Source organism: Manis pentadactyla, chromosome 2 (assembly GCF_030020395.1).
Source record: "Manis pentadactyla isolate mManPen7 chromosome 2, mManPen7.hap1, whole genome shotgun sequence".
In the NCBI taxonomy this organism is placed as follows: domain Eukaryota; kingdom Metazoa; phylum Chordata; class Mammalia; order Pholidota; family Manidae; genus Manis; species Manis pentadactyla.
The window spans coordinates 176,792,098-176,806,281 of record NC_080020.1 but is presented as its reverse complement, the minus strand read 5'-3'; the positions used below and the strand labels follow the sequence as shown (position 1 = coordinate 176,806,281).

At 46.6% G+C, this 14,184-nt stretch overlaps 1 long non-coding RNA gene and 1 pseudogene across 1 annotated transcript; one reads left to right on the top strand and one right to left on the bottom strand.

Annotated features, from left to right (window-relative positions):
• The first annotated feature begins 109 nt into the window (after positions 1-109).
• Positions 110-2,958, top strand: LOC118923957 (cyclin-I-like; annotated as a pseudogene).
• A 3,279-nt stretch (positions 2,959-6,237) lies between these two features.
• On the bottom strand, positions 6,238-13,921 carry LOC130682575 (uncharacterized). The gene is made up of 2 exons (XR_008995814.1): positions 13,732-13,921; positions 6,238-8,075 (listed from the first exon to the last, which is right to left on the bottom strand). It is a non-coding gene; the product is annotated as an uncharacterized LOC130682575 (long non-coding RNA).
• Between the last annotated feature and the right edge of the window lie 263 nt (positions 13,922-14,184).

The following is a 14,184-nucleotide window of genomic DNA, read 5'->3' as shown; positions in this document are numbered from 1 at the left end:
GTCCACAGCTTTTTTAACAAATGTTTAGAAGCTAACATTTTATCACATTTCAACTTCCTTGCAATTGGATTACTATCGTACATAAATAATTGTTAACATCAAATGCAAGAGTAGGGCTACCAAAAGTCACTGGCTATTTAAGTTAATTTAAATTTAAGATTTGCTTTTCAGTCACACTAGGCACATTTAAGTGCTTAGTAACCACATGTAACTAGTGAGTAGCATATTAGACAGTGCAGATACAGCATATTTCCATCACTGCAGAAAGTTCTGTTAAACAGAGTTGGTCTAGAATATTGGACTGTTAATGTTGAAACTATGTCAAAAGTTACATCTGTTAAAGATGAACCCTCGCAAAGAATAGAAAAGATAGCTCCTTCCCCAACCTTCCCCGCGAGCGGACGCGGTAGCGCCTCCGCCTCGCTTTTTCTTATTTTCTCCCCCTTCTCCCTTTTCTTTTTTTTCCTTCTCCCCACTCCCCCTCTTCGTCATTTCCCGTCGGAGGCGCTTCCCCCGGGCAGGGGTAGAGCCGGTGTCACCGCCCGCCTCTCCCCTCCCCCCGCCGCCCTATGGCGGGAGGGAGCCCCGTCCCCACCCGGGCACTAGCGGCGGCGGCCTCAGGCCGGGGGGCATCATGGAACTGACTGGCTGACCGACCCACCGGCCGCAGCCGTGAGTCGCACCCGCGCCCGCCGGCCCGGTTCCTCTCCTCTCTCCTCAGTCGGCCCAGTCCTCGTCCCGCCGCGGCGCGCTGAGAAAAATGTGGTGGTGACGGGCCCCCGGATGACCCCGAGTCACCGCTGTGAGGCCTACAGTTCTGCCGGGGAGGAGGAGGAGGAGAAGAATGTTTCTCCATCGCAGAGAGATGAAGTGATTCGGTGGCTGGCTAAACTCAAGTACCAATTCAACCTTTACCCAGAAACACTTGCTCTGGCTAGCAGTCTTTTGGACAGGTTTTTAGCTACTGTAGAGGCCCACCCAAAATACTTGAGTTGTATTGCAGTCAGCTGTTTTTTCCTAGCTGCCAAGACTGTTGAGGAAGATGAGAGAATTCCAGTACTGAAGGTTTTGGCAAGAGACCGTTTCTGTGGGTGTTCTTCATCTGAAATTCTGAGGATGGAGAGAATTATTCTGGATAAGTTGAATTGGGATCTTCACACAGCCACACCATTGGATTTTCTTCACATTTTTCATGCCACTGCAGTGTCAACTAGGCCTCAGTTACTTTTCAGTTTTTCCCAAACTGAGCCCATCTCAACATTTGTCAGTCCTTACCAAGCAATTGCTTCACTGTATGGCCTGCAACCAACTTCTGCAGTTCAAAGGATCCATGCTTGCTCTAGCCACGGTTAGTTTAGAAATGGAGAAACTCATTCCTGATTGGCTTCCTCTTACAATTGAACTGCTTCAGAAAGTACAGATCTATCCACTGTCGGGAGCTTGTGGCACATCACCTTTCTACTCTGCAGTCTTCCCTGCCTCTAAATTCCGTTTATGTCCACCGTCCCCTCAAGCAAACCCTGGTGTCCTGTGACAAAGGAGTGTTCAGATTACATCCCTCCTCTGTCCCAGGCCCAGATTTCTCCAAGGACAACAGCAAACCAGAAGTGCCAGTGAGAAGTACAGCAGCCTTCTGCCATCACCTCCCAGCTGCCAGTGGGTGCAAGCATACCTCTGCTAAATGCAAAGTAGAGGAAATGGAAGTGGATGACTTCTATGATGGAATCAAACGGCTCTATAATGAAGATAATGGTTCAGAAAATATGGGTTCTGTGTGTGGCACTGATGTATCAAGGCAAGAGGGACATGCTTCCCCTTGTCCACCTTTGCAGCCTGTTTCTGTCATGTAGCTTTCAGGCATGACCTTTAAGTGTTAAGTAAGGTAGACTACTCTGGAAATGGGAACAGGAAATCAGGAAAGATTGTACTAAGGAATATACTTTATCAGGCTGATTTGAAATGAGCCAGAAGAAAAAACCCATTTACTTGTATGGCTAATTATAATTGAACATTATTTAAGCACTTAAAGACCAAAAAAAATGTATAAAATTCAAAAGATCCAAAACTTTTCTAAACTAAAAAATTTCTTTGTGGTGTTTGTCCATTCTACCATTTTCTCTGATAAAACATGATGTAGATTTCCCATGTGTCAGAATTCACAATTTTTTTTTTTTACATCCCCAAATTCATAGTTAGCAAACCTCATCTGTCCCCAGTGTCCTGATTTAATTTCCCTTTTGCTTTGGCTTGCTTCTTTGAATACTTATTAAATTTTATGCATGTTGATCGATCTATAGCCTGACACTGATTAGGAAACCCTCAAGTTAATTTTTAGCAATTTACTGAGCAAATTATTACAGTGAGACAGCCATGATTCATATTCAGATTCATCTGAAAAGTGTACTTCAGAATTGCCCCGTGAGTCAGAGGTGATAATAGGAAAAGGATTCACATTACCATGGTTTTGTCTCAATTTCTATTAGCTTAGGAACAAAATCATTGTTTTCATTTTTATCTCCAAGTGAAGCTTAAAAGTGGCACATAATTAGGACACTCAGATTTGTTGAAAGCATTTTTGACATTTATATAAAAGAACTTGTGATAAAGTTACTATATCCAGATGCTCACCAAAGAGACATGCAACAATTAAAATTGGGTGCAACTGATAGTTTTCATTCATAATCAGTGAGAGAGACTAGATGTTGGGGCAGCTCTGATTTGGGTCTGTAACATGTAAGAACTGAATTCAGTACCCTAGTTTTATGTTAAACCATTAGGATTTTCTTGATAGTCATTTCCCCTGTCTCCCCAGCCTACCTGTATTTCTTTTAATGACTTCTGGATCCTGAGCTCCCTGTGCAGTCTGATGAAGGTATTTCAGTCAGAACCATGTACTGATAATAAACGCACCTGGTAGCAATAAAAGTTGTCCTTAACCTTTAAAAAAAAAGAAAAGAAAAGATAATAGAGCCATCCTCTGCAAATAACTTGTCAATCACCTGAAAAGATATGTTGAATCATAATTTCAAGCAATGTGGATCTAAAAAAAAAAAAAAAAGGCATAGTACCAACTAGAGAGTTTGAAATTCTTCCCAAGGTCTAAGATACAGAGACATAAAAGCAAAAAGCCTGAAATGTCATCAATCACTGTTAACTAGCAGTCAGACTACATCTAATTAGGGGGAAAATTACTGACTCAACAGCATGCATCCGTACATAATGACAAAGTAGAATACTTTGTAAAGGCTGGTGTTTTTGTTTTTGTTTTTTATGAAGTAGGACTGGCAAAGATATAAAAAAAAAACTAACCAAGGCTAGAGACAGTACATTTGGAGAGAATCACAGATGGTTAATATTGGTTCTTACATAAGGTGCATACATACTTTAAGTACAGTTTGCCTTTATTGAAAACTTACTGTCTGGTTGGGGAGGGAAGTTATAATCAAGTGTGATAATAATGTATGACCTTACCCCACCTACCCCACTCAAACTCCACTACAATGGCCTTCAGAATGAGGGAACTTCAAACCATGTTATCATAAACCTATTAGAAGGGTTTCTTCCCAATACAATTGCTGGACATATACAGTGCTGATAATCTACATCCTAAGAGAGGGCAGCTTGATCAGTAAATAAGCCCCAAAGGAACCCAATTTCTAGCCCACATCTTAAAGGGGGAGGAGCCATTTGGAGACCACCTGGCTAATACTCATCCTAGCTGTCCCTTTAGGGAACTTACTCCTCTGTTTTTTCCCTTTCTCTTCTGTATCTTTACTTTTTTTTCTCTTTATGAACTCATTTGCACCAATATTTAAAGGTACTTAAGTTTCTCCCATTCTCAAAAAATCTTCAGTCACACATTAACCTCTAAGCAGTGCTGTATTTTGGCCTCTATCAGCCAAGCTTCTCAACAGGAGTCTCTAAATTCTCTCTCCACTTCAAAAGCCATTCACAACTCAACTCCACTAAAACTTCCTGAGTCAACAAAGACTTTATTACTAAATTGTATAGGTTAGATGTGGGTTTTTCATTCCTTTTAACTAACCCTTAAAATTAACCACTTTGTTCTCTTAAAAGTAGCCTTCTTTTAAAACTTCTCACACCACATTCTCCTAGTTTTCCTTCTGTTTTTTTGGCTACACCTTAGTCTCGTCTCTCGTGAGGCCCTTTTCTTTTCTCTCCTGAGCCTGCACCAAGTGATTTCATGCACTCTCATGGCTTCAAAGAACATCTATAGTCTGATGATTCTTTTCTCTCTAGTTCCAGCCTAGATCTCTCTTCTGAGCTCCAGATACACATCTAGTGTTCAAAATGGCACCTCAAATAAGCATGTCCTCAAATTAGCATGTCAACATCTTCCCTCAGAATTTATCTCATATGCCTTATCTTAGCAAATGATGCTACTGTCTACCTAGTTTCACAAGCCAGAAACCTTCTGTCATTCTTGAAACTTCTAAATTCCCTCATCTTCTTCCAAAAATCACTAGGTTTTTCCAATTTTGACTATTTTTGAAGTTCAGGCACTTTCCACCTTACTAGCAGATACCATTCTAGTACAGGCCATGGTAATTTCCAATCTAGATTATTTTACCAGCCTCTTACTATATTCTCCCTCTAGTCAAGTCTCCACATCCTATAGTGTTCTCTGAATAATTCAAACTCAAATCTTGATTCCCTTCCATCCTTAAAACCCTTCAAAGACCTTCACTGACTTTGCTTCAGGAGAATTCTTTACCATAGTTGACAAGCCTATTCTAGCACTGTATTTATATTTCACTCCTAATTCCCTAGGTGGCTGCCATAATTCTTTCCTTTGGGTCTCTGGCCTATCCTCTGCCTTGCCTCTTGCTCTTATGCATTCAGTCTCCTCTATCTGCACAATTTCTTCCACCTCTCCTCACCACAAACGTAACCCATTTTAAATGGCTAATTTCACCTGGCTAATTTCTACTCATCCTTAAGGTCTCGTTTAAACACCATTTCCTACTTGAAACTTCTTGACAACTCCCCCTCAAAACCAGCTAGGTACTCATATGCATTATATCTTGTTCTTCCCCTATCAACACTGTTTGATAATACTACCTTACCCCTTTACACTGTTTACTTGTTTATATCCCTCCCTGGACTGCAAGCTACTGAAGAGCAGACTTGTGTCTTTTTTGTTATGGGTTGAGTTTGTTCCCCTCAGTTCTTGTCTTGTCACAACAAAGATTTGAAAAGCAGAGACACAGTAGTGAAGCAGAGCAAAAAGTTTCATTTGAATACACTCCAAAGGATGAGTGAGCCAAAGTCAAGGTATACAAAGGCTCCAAACTTTTAGGGGAGGGTCTATTTACCAGGACCTAGCTAGGGGGCAGTTCTTTTTTTGTCAGCATTAGTTATACACCCATTCCTCTTGGTGCACATGTCTTTTCCTAAAATGCACACAAAAAAGCCCATGGAGGGAGGGGGGAAGCAGAACTGCAATTTATTTTAATGAGATTATGATGAGGTGTGGTTTGGGCAGTTCTTAGTTTTGCTGGATTATGCTAACGTTGGCATTAGGTTGGGACCAGTTCAGCCTGGTCCCAATAGTCAAAGAAGTTTTGTCCCTGCAAAGCCATTGTCGTCTTCACGTGAGACCCCCTACTTGGACGGTTTGGGCAGTATTTTTCCTTGAACCTTATCCTCTTTGAGTAATTTTATTAATCATGCCCTCTTTCTTTTAATTTTTGATATTTGACATCTGGGGACATGCTAAGACTGCCCTTCTCGGGGCTAGCTAATTCCTAGAGAGAGCAAATGTCTCCCCTTAAGACTGTGCTTTTCACAAGCAAACGAGACAAGCGAAAGCTCATAGCCTCCAACCACCTTCATTATCAAACTCTCAAAAGCCAAGGCAGTATTTCTCTGCCCTAATGTCTCCAGGGCCAGGTACCAAACAACTGTGGACAGCCCCTACATCCAAAGGCCTGCTGAAATTATTCAATCTAGCCAATCTTAAATCTCAGCCTGTTTACCCCACCTTTGCTATTGCATCCTGTAAAAACCACAATAAAGGCTCTCACTCATGTTTTCTTTCCCCTTGTTCCCTCTGTCTCTGAGCCCACCGTATGCTTAGTCCTATGGACTTAAAACTGTTTAAGTATACTATGTTTGCAATTGATTTTATACGGAATATTTTATGCATATGGACAAGAACTGTTACGGAAAACCTGGATGGGATCGCTGATGGAAGAACCAAGTGGCACTCAGAGGTCTTGGAGGGTGGAGGTTTATTTCACACCAGTGGGCTCAAGGAGAGTGATCTCCAAAAGTCTGAGCCCAAGCACAGGTAAGGGGAGCAATTTATACCTTTCCACCTATGTGGCGGTTTGGTGTGAGCGGCAAGCAGGTCGGAAGAAGAACCCAGAAGGGTCTCAAGGTGGGGAGGGACTGAGATTCTCCTGTGGGCTCTATCGGCCATGTTGAATATTTTCCTTATCACTGCCCCCTCTAATGCCCCTTTAAACACCTTGTTTTAGGGGGCATCATCATCTTGATTTATGACAGGGTCATAATGGCTTTGCATGTACACGAGCTGTATGGAGGAAATGTGTTCCTTAATAAAAGTTAATGAGCCAGTTGAGGAGACATGGTCCTACTAGGAGCCCAAGGAGCAAAAGGGCTGCTGGCCCAGCAAGGCCAGTTAGAAGAGTTGTTAGCCATGGGTTCCATTCAAACCATCCCCAAAACCAGGACTTTTTGTTTTCTAGTACTTTATTTCTACATCGGATTTCTCTTTTACTTTAGCTAGTGAGCTTCTAACTATGCCAGACTGGTTTGCATAAAAACAGCAATCTTCTTCAAGGGCTATGCATAAACCTCCCTGAGACATGAATAGGAGGTCAAGTCCTCAATGATTTTGCAACACCATTTCAGCCAGGGAATCAACTTGATCTTGAAGTTGATTCATGGTGGATTTAAACTGCTCTAAATCTTGATTTACTTCCTGCATCAGGGCAGCGTTATATTTAGGAGTTGGTGCATATTTTGCAACATAGGAAACAAGCTACGATTTCGCCATGTTTTTCTTTTTGGGTGGGGTGAAGCCTCTGCTGGGGACAGTCCAGAGCCCTTGGGGAGAACTTTATGGGGATCCTCTAAGCCTACCAAGGGTCCATGTGGCCTTAGAGTGAATCTTGGCTCTTGATGCTGGATGGTTATTAGGGCTCCTGTATCATATCCAGACTTGTATAGCCTGATTGCCAAAGTGTATCCAGTTCCCCACTGATAATGTAGGGGTTGGTTTACAGTGAGGTTAAGTATTCCTGCTGACCCCTGTTTTAAAAATAGTCAAGGGTTACTAGTTGGCCCTCCTGAAAAGGTGGCTTCAGTAACACATATCCAGTAGGGGCAATAAAATTGTCTGGGGTCATTGCAAGGTTTCATTTTTTGGGTTTCAGGGGGGTTATCAGGGCACATGTACACAGGAGGGTTTTCTATTATTCTTTGGACTCGGCCTGAGTATGTAGGTATGTTTGTTTCAGGAAACAGGTCAGGTAGGTAGAGGGTCAGCATAGGACCAGGTGTGATTGCCAGGAGATTAGATGGCTTACATTCATACCTCCAATTACTTTGAGCTAAGACTCTTCCCCCTGAAGACAGTGTGAGGTTATATAGCTTAGGGTTTCTTTATCCCAATGCGGTTTGGGCAGTTAGGAACAGTCCAAGAAGGTATAGACATAACATTACAGAGAGAAACTTAGTTTGGGGATATGGGGAAGTTAGACAGGCTGAGGTCCAAATTTAAAGTTAAGAGAGGCAAGTAAGCACAGCAGCACAACCTATGATTACCCAATAGACAATGGAAAGGGCAACTTTGTGGGGGACTTTCCAGTCAGAGGGGCAGCAGCAGAGAGTCCAATTCCCAGGATGAGAGATTCCACACTGGCAAGGGCCAGGATCCACGAAGTGCAGGTGTTTATTAGAGGGTAATCGTCAGATGCAGAGGCGGAGGGGATTCTGGGGGTCTGGCTGGGCCTTCCACTGATGTATTTCTTCTTCCAGATTATGGGCCTTTTTCATTCTGGAATGATGGACCCACAGAGTCATGCCTGAAACTTTGCAGGCAGTAGGAGTGGTTAGAACAACAATGTGTGGGCCAGTCCACTGAGGTTTAAGGGGGTCCTATTTCCAATCTTTGACCCAGACCAAGCCCCTACCTGGAAGGAATGTACTGGGGTCCCCAAGGAGATTGGGGCTCTTTCTGTGGTATATTATTGTAGCTTATTTAGGGTGACTCCTAAGGCTTGGAGCTGTTCTCTTACTTCCTTATCTCTTATTTGGTGTAGGTTTCTTGGGAGGCTCCCTAGACATGAAGGGGGAGGGCGTCCATACACTAATTCAAAAGGGGAGAAGCCCTGTGCTCCGGGTGTGCAACAGGCACACAGGAGGGTCAAGGGTAGTAGGTCCAGCCATAGGAGGCCGGTTTCTTGACAGAACTTGGCTAGGGTTCCCTTCAGGGTGCAATTCATTCACTCTACTTTCCCTGAACTCGGGGGCCTGTAGGCGGTGTGGAGTTTCCAGGTGATGTTGAGAGATTTGCTCAAAATCTGTACTGCATTTGCTACAAATGCAGGTCCATTATCACTGTGGATTGCAGGCAGTAGGCCAAACCAGGGTATGATCTCCCTCAGGAGAACTTTGGCTACCTCTTGACTTCATTCAGTCCTGGTCAGGAAGGCTTCAACCCACCCAGAATATGTACACACTATTACTAGGAAGTATCTGCATCCTCTGCTTGGCTGGACATCTGTGAAGTCTACGTCTAGGTCTTCAAAGGGGGCAGCGCCTGCCCTTTGGACACCTGGTGGGTGTCATGGCACAGATCAAGCATTATTCCTGGCACAAGTCATGCACCACTCACTTGTTGCCCAACAATGCTGGCAACTGGCTGATGTAGTACTGCTTCTTGAAGAGGGCTTCCAGTGCAGTTTTTCCTAGGTGGGTGAGCTGATGATACTCGCTGACTAGATGCCTTCCGGTTGCAGTTGGGACAAAGATGCATCCATCAGGCAGCATCCACCACCCTTTCTCAGGGTGACCCCTTCAGCCATGGCCCAGTCTTTCTCCTTTTCAGTGTACTTGGGTGGAGGGGCCTCCACTGAGGGCATTAGGGCCATGGGGAGGGAAGGAGCTTTACCTGTCTCCTTACTGGCTGCTCCCTTAGCTGCTTCATCTGCCAGGCGATTTTCCTGTGTTAGAGGGTCATTTTCCTTTTGGTGTCCTTTGCAATGTAGAATTGCTATTTCTTTTGGGAGCCAAACAGCCTTGAGGAGTTTTAGTATTTCTTCCGTGTTCTTGGTTGCTTTTCCTCCTGCAGTGAGGAGACCCCTTTCCTTGTAGATTGCCCCATGAATGTGTACAGTGGCAAAGGCGTATTGGGAGTCAGTGTAGCTGTTGGCTTGCTTGCTCTCGCTGATGGTGAGGGCTCAGATCAAGGCATGTAATTTGGCCCATTGTGCTGACTGTCCAGCCAGTAGGGCTTTTGCTTCTAAGACTTCAGTGGCAGTGGTCACTGCATCACCTGCTTTCTGGGTATCTTTTTGTAAGTAACTGCTGCCATCACTGAATAGTGAGTTCTGGATTTTGTATTGCTTGATCCCACAAATATGGACAACTTACATAGCCTTTGTCAGTTACCTCGAAACAGTCATGATACGGTTTCCCCTCTTCAGTGGGGAGGAAAGTTGCTGGATTCAGTGTCCATACTGTTTCAAGAGTGACCCGTGGGTTTTCACAGAGCCCTTGGTATTGCGCTAGCTGAGAGTTGGAGAGGAAGCAGTGTCCCTCTGTGTTCATGAGGGACACTACAGCATGGGGGACCTTGACATTCAATTTTTATCCCAGGGTAAGTTTATCTGCCTCCTTAATGAGTAGAACTGTGGCTGCCAGTGCCCTGAGGCATAGTGGCTATCCTGCTGCAACCGGGTCCAGTCTCTTTGACAGGTATGTGACTGGCCACTGCCAGGGGCCAACAGTCTGCATGAGAACCCCGAGGGACACCTTTACCTTTTCATGTACGAAGAGATTGAAGGGATTTTCTATATGTGGCAGGCCTAGTATGTCCTAAAGCAGCCTTTATTTCCAGGAAGGCGGCTTTTGCCTCTTCAGTCCAGACGGGGCTCTCTGTCTGGCCCCCCTAGGAGGCTGTAGAGGGGTCTTGCCATTGCTGAGAACTGGGAATCCAGATTCAGCAGAACCCTTCAGCCCCCAGGAATTCTCATAGGCCCTTCTTTGTCTGGAGCTGAGGTAAGGAGGTAATGACTCTTTTCCTCTCCAGCCCCAGTGCCCTCTTCCCCTGGGTGAGGAGAAGCCTAAGTACCGGACTTCTTGCTGGCAGATTTGTGCCTTTCTCCATGAGACTCAGTATCCTGAGTTTGACAGGAGTTGCAGGAGGGCCTTCATGCCCTCTGTACAGTTCTCTTGGGTGTCACTGGCAAAGATGAGGTCATCTACATACTGGAGGAGGGCACAGCACATGGCTTCCCTCGGAAAACTGGCAAGGTCTGCAGCCAATGCTTCTCCAAAGAGCGTGCATGAGTTCTTGAACCCTTGTGGAATCTGCGTCCATGTTAACTGCATCCGCGGCCCCTTATTCAGTTCAGTCCATTTGAAGGCAAACAAGGGCTGGCTCTGGGGAGCCAGCCAGAGACAGAAAAAGGCATCCTTTAAGTCTATGCAAGTGAACCATTTGGCAGACCCTGGGATCTGGCTGAGGAGGGTATACAGATTTGGGACCACCGGGTGTAAGGAAACAGTCACTCTGTTAATGGCTCACAGGTCTTGAACAGGCTGGTGCCCTCCTCCTGGCTTTTTGACTGGTAGAAGTGGGATGTTCCAGGGCGACTAACACTCAATTAGAATGCCTGCCTCTTTGAGTCTGATTAGGTGTTCCTGGATGTCTGCTTTCACCTCTTGTGAAGGACTACTGGGTGCAAAAAAAAACAGTCACCTTGTTGATGGCTCGCAGGTCTTGGACTGGTTGGTACCCTCCCCCTGGCTTTTTGACTGGTAGGAGCAGGATATCCCAGGGTGACTCGCACTCAACTAGAATGCCTGCTTCCCTGAGTCTGGTCAGGTGTTCTTGGATGCCTGCTTTTGCCTCTTGTGAAAGGGGGTACTGCCGCTGTCTTTGTGGCTGGGCCCCTGGAGTCAATTCTTCAATAACAAGGGCTCAGTTATGAGCAAGTCCAGGTGGGTTGTCTTCAGCCCATACCGAGGGGAAGGCAGCTCTAAATTCAGGTGGCCTACTTGAGGGGGCCTGGGCACAGAATAGCCTCCATTCCTCTTCCCTGGGTGTAGTTTTTGCTAGTATGAGGGACCCTGGCTCTTCTTGCCCCAGATTTAATTCAAGGCTGGTGCATCCAGTTGGTTCAAAAGTTATTTGGGCTCTGAGTTTTGAGAGTATATCTTGGCCAAGGAGGGGAATGGGATGCTCGGGTAGGTAGAGAAATTTATGTCAGACCTTGTGGCCCCCAAGTTCACGCTGGCAGGCTTGGCAGAAGTGTTGCTGGACTGCTTTTGTGCCAGTGGTTCTGAGAATAGTTGCAGTTCTTCCGCTGAAGGGGGCTACAGGGAGGGTGACCACAGAGTGTTCCACTCCTGTGTCAACTATAAAAGTCATGTTTTGGCCCCCAACCTTCATTTTGACCATGGGCTTATGGGGGGAGAGAGTGAGAGGGCCCAGTGCTTGTCAATCTGAGTCTGTTCCTGCCAAGCCACTGAGCCTTTCCCTGTGAGGCTCTTCCCAGTACTAACTGGGCTTCAGGGCTTTTCCTCAGTTAGGGCATTCGTTCTTCCAATGCCCCTTTTCTTTACACTAAGCTCACTGGTCCCTGGCTGTGGGGGTGAGGGGGGGGTGGTCCTAGGCCTCCTTCTCTTGGTGGCCCGTTTCTTTTTGCCTTTTGATTATCCCTTTCTTTTAGGGCAGCTGCCAGGAGGCTGGCCTTTCTCTTCATTCATTTTTCAGCCTCCCTGTCAGCCTGAACTTCTCTGTTCAGATATACTTTGTTGGCAATTTCAGTCAGCTGGGTAATGTTAATTCCGGCAAAGCCTTCAAGTTTTTGGAGCTTCCATCTGATGTCTGGGGCAGCTTGGGCCACAAATGAGGTGTTGAACATCTGTTGGCTCTCTTGTGACTCAGGGTCGAAGGGGGTATAGACGCGATAAGCTTCACACAGCCTTTCGTAATACTCCCCAGGAGACTCTCCTGGTTGTTGAATGACTGAAGATATTTTAGTCATGTTCATGGGCTTTTTGGACCTGGCTTTGATCCCCTGGAGGAGGGACATCCTGATAGCGGCGGATCTGGTGTTGTCCCTCAGTAGTGGTTAAGTCCCATTCAGGGTGCTCTTTGGGGACAGAGATTTCAGCCCATGCACCCTGATCAAGGACCCTGACTGGTGCATGTTCTTCTAGGTATTGGTGAGCCCCTCTTATAATCCGCCTCCTCTCTTCCGTGTCGAACAGGGTACAGAGAAGCTGTTGGCAGTCTTCCCAGGTTGGCCGATGGGTTTGGAAGAGGGATTCCATGAGATCAACCAGGGCTTGTGGCTTCTCTGAATATGATGGGGTGTTGTGTTTCCAATTGAGGAGGTCAGTCATGGAGAAGAGTTGACAGTAAAGCATGGATCGGCAGGGCTGGGTGGTCCTGTCTTCATCACTCCTCTTGGGTTCCTGCGTCTCTCATACCGGCATCTGAAGGGCACCTGCACCCAGTTGATGGCACAGTCTGGCTGCTGGTCCGGGGGAGAGTGGGAGTGTCTGGGACCGGGGTGGGGTTCAGTGCTGATGGCCCTCGGGATGGGGGGGGGCAATATTGGTTCTTCTTCCTCTGGATCACCAGCCAGAATTTGTGGAGGCTCAGGCTTCTATTGGTCTTTTGTGGGCTGCTTTGTTGAAGCAACTAAGACCCTACCTTGTCCCTCCCTGCCTGTTGCAAGTGAATCGCACCCAAGGGGGAAGGGTCTGGGCAACTCTTTACCAGGAGTCAATATATGGGAACTGATCAGGATGACCTGGATCTCCAGTGATGACCTGCCAGACTTGGCAGACTGTTGGGACATCTGGGGTCCCGTCCTGAGGCCACCCTACACTAAAGGTGGGCCATTTGGATTCACACCGGGGTTTCAACTTGTCAGGGGTTAATTTTACTCCGTAGTCTCCTGAAAATCCTTTCCTGAAATTTGTGATCATGGTTTTGAGAACCGTAGGTTTGCTGTGTCCTGACCCCATGGCGTGCCCATGAAACCGTGCGGCAATGACAGACGGGGGTGTGGAGGGTGGGGGAGTGGGGGCGGGGGTGTCCCCTTCAGAGAGGAAACCAGTCAGATGCCTGTCCGTTCACTCTCCTCTAGGAGGATTTGGTCAGCCTTGGCTAAGGTGCACACGTATAAGTCCCGGGCCAGGTCAGCCAAAGCTGAGTCACCGTTATGTCGTGGCGTCCCACCACGAATACAGCAAAGGGCCCCCTCAGATTCCGTAGCACAGGCTGTGGAATCACAGATTCAGTGCAAACTTAATGTGTCTGAATCGCTCACGTATTCAGACCAGATTTTAAACACTCCATCCCTGGGAATCCCTACCTGTGAGACCTCTAAGAGGTCTTAGGGAGGTGATCAGGCTCCGCTTCCACCCCGACGGGTGGGTCTGACTGGGTCAGGGGCCCCAGGGCCCTACCGTAATCCGACGTCGGAACTAGGTCCTCACTTGCCAAGCCTCCTTGAGTCTGGCGGGAATAGCCGAGCGGAGCTGGCCCGGAGGCTTCGGGGCGGGAGACTGCCGAAAAGTTAGGCAGGGCGCGCCTTCACCCTTGCGATCTGCCGTTCTGTCAGCGCCCCGCCGCTGCCCCAAACCGGTGGCAATAACAGACCAGCGCGGTTGGGCATCCCAGTCAGAAGTGGAAAGAAAAATGGGAAAAATGATAACTGTGTTGCGGTGGGCATACAGCTTTTTCCAAACATTTCTATAACGACATCAAGTAGCACATTTTAATGCCCACCGTGTACACAGAATATGGGGCGAAAGCGGGGCTGGAGAAGCTGAGATGACGACTCGGTTCACACCGAAATCTCTGACCTCAGAAGTGGCGGCGGAGTGGGGCGAGGGACGGGGGCGGGGCTGCATGGTCCCAGGAGGTCTCAACTCAGCATTCTTTCTTTA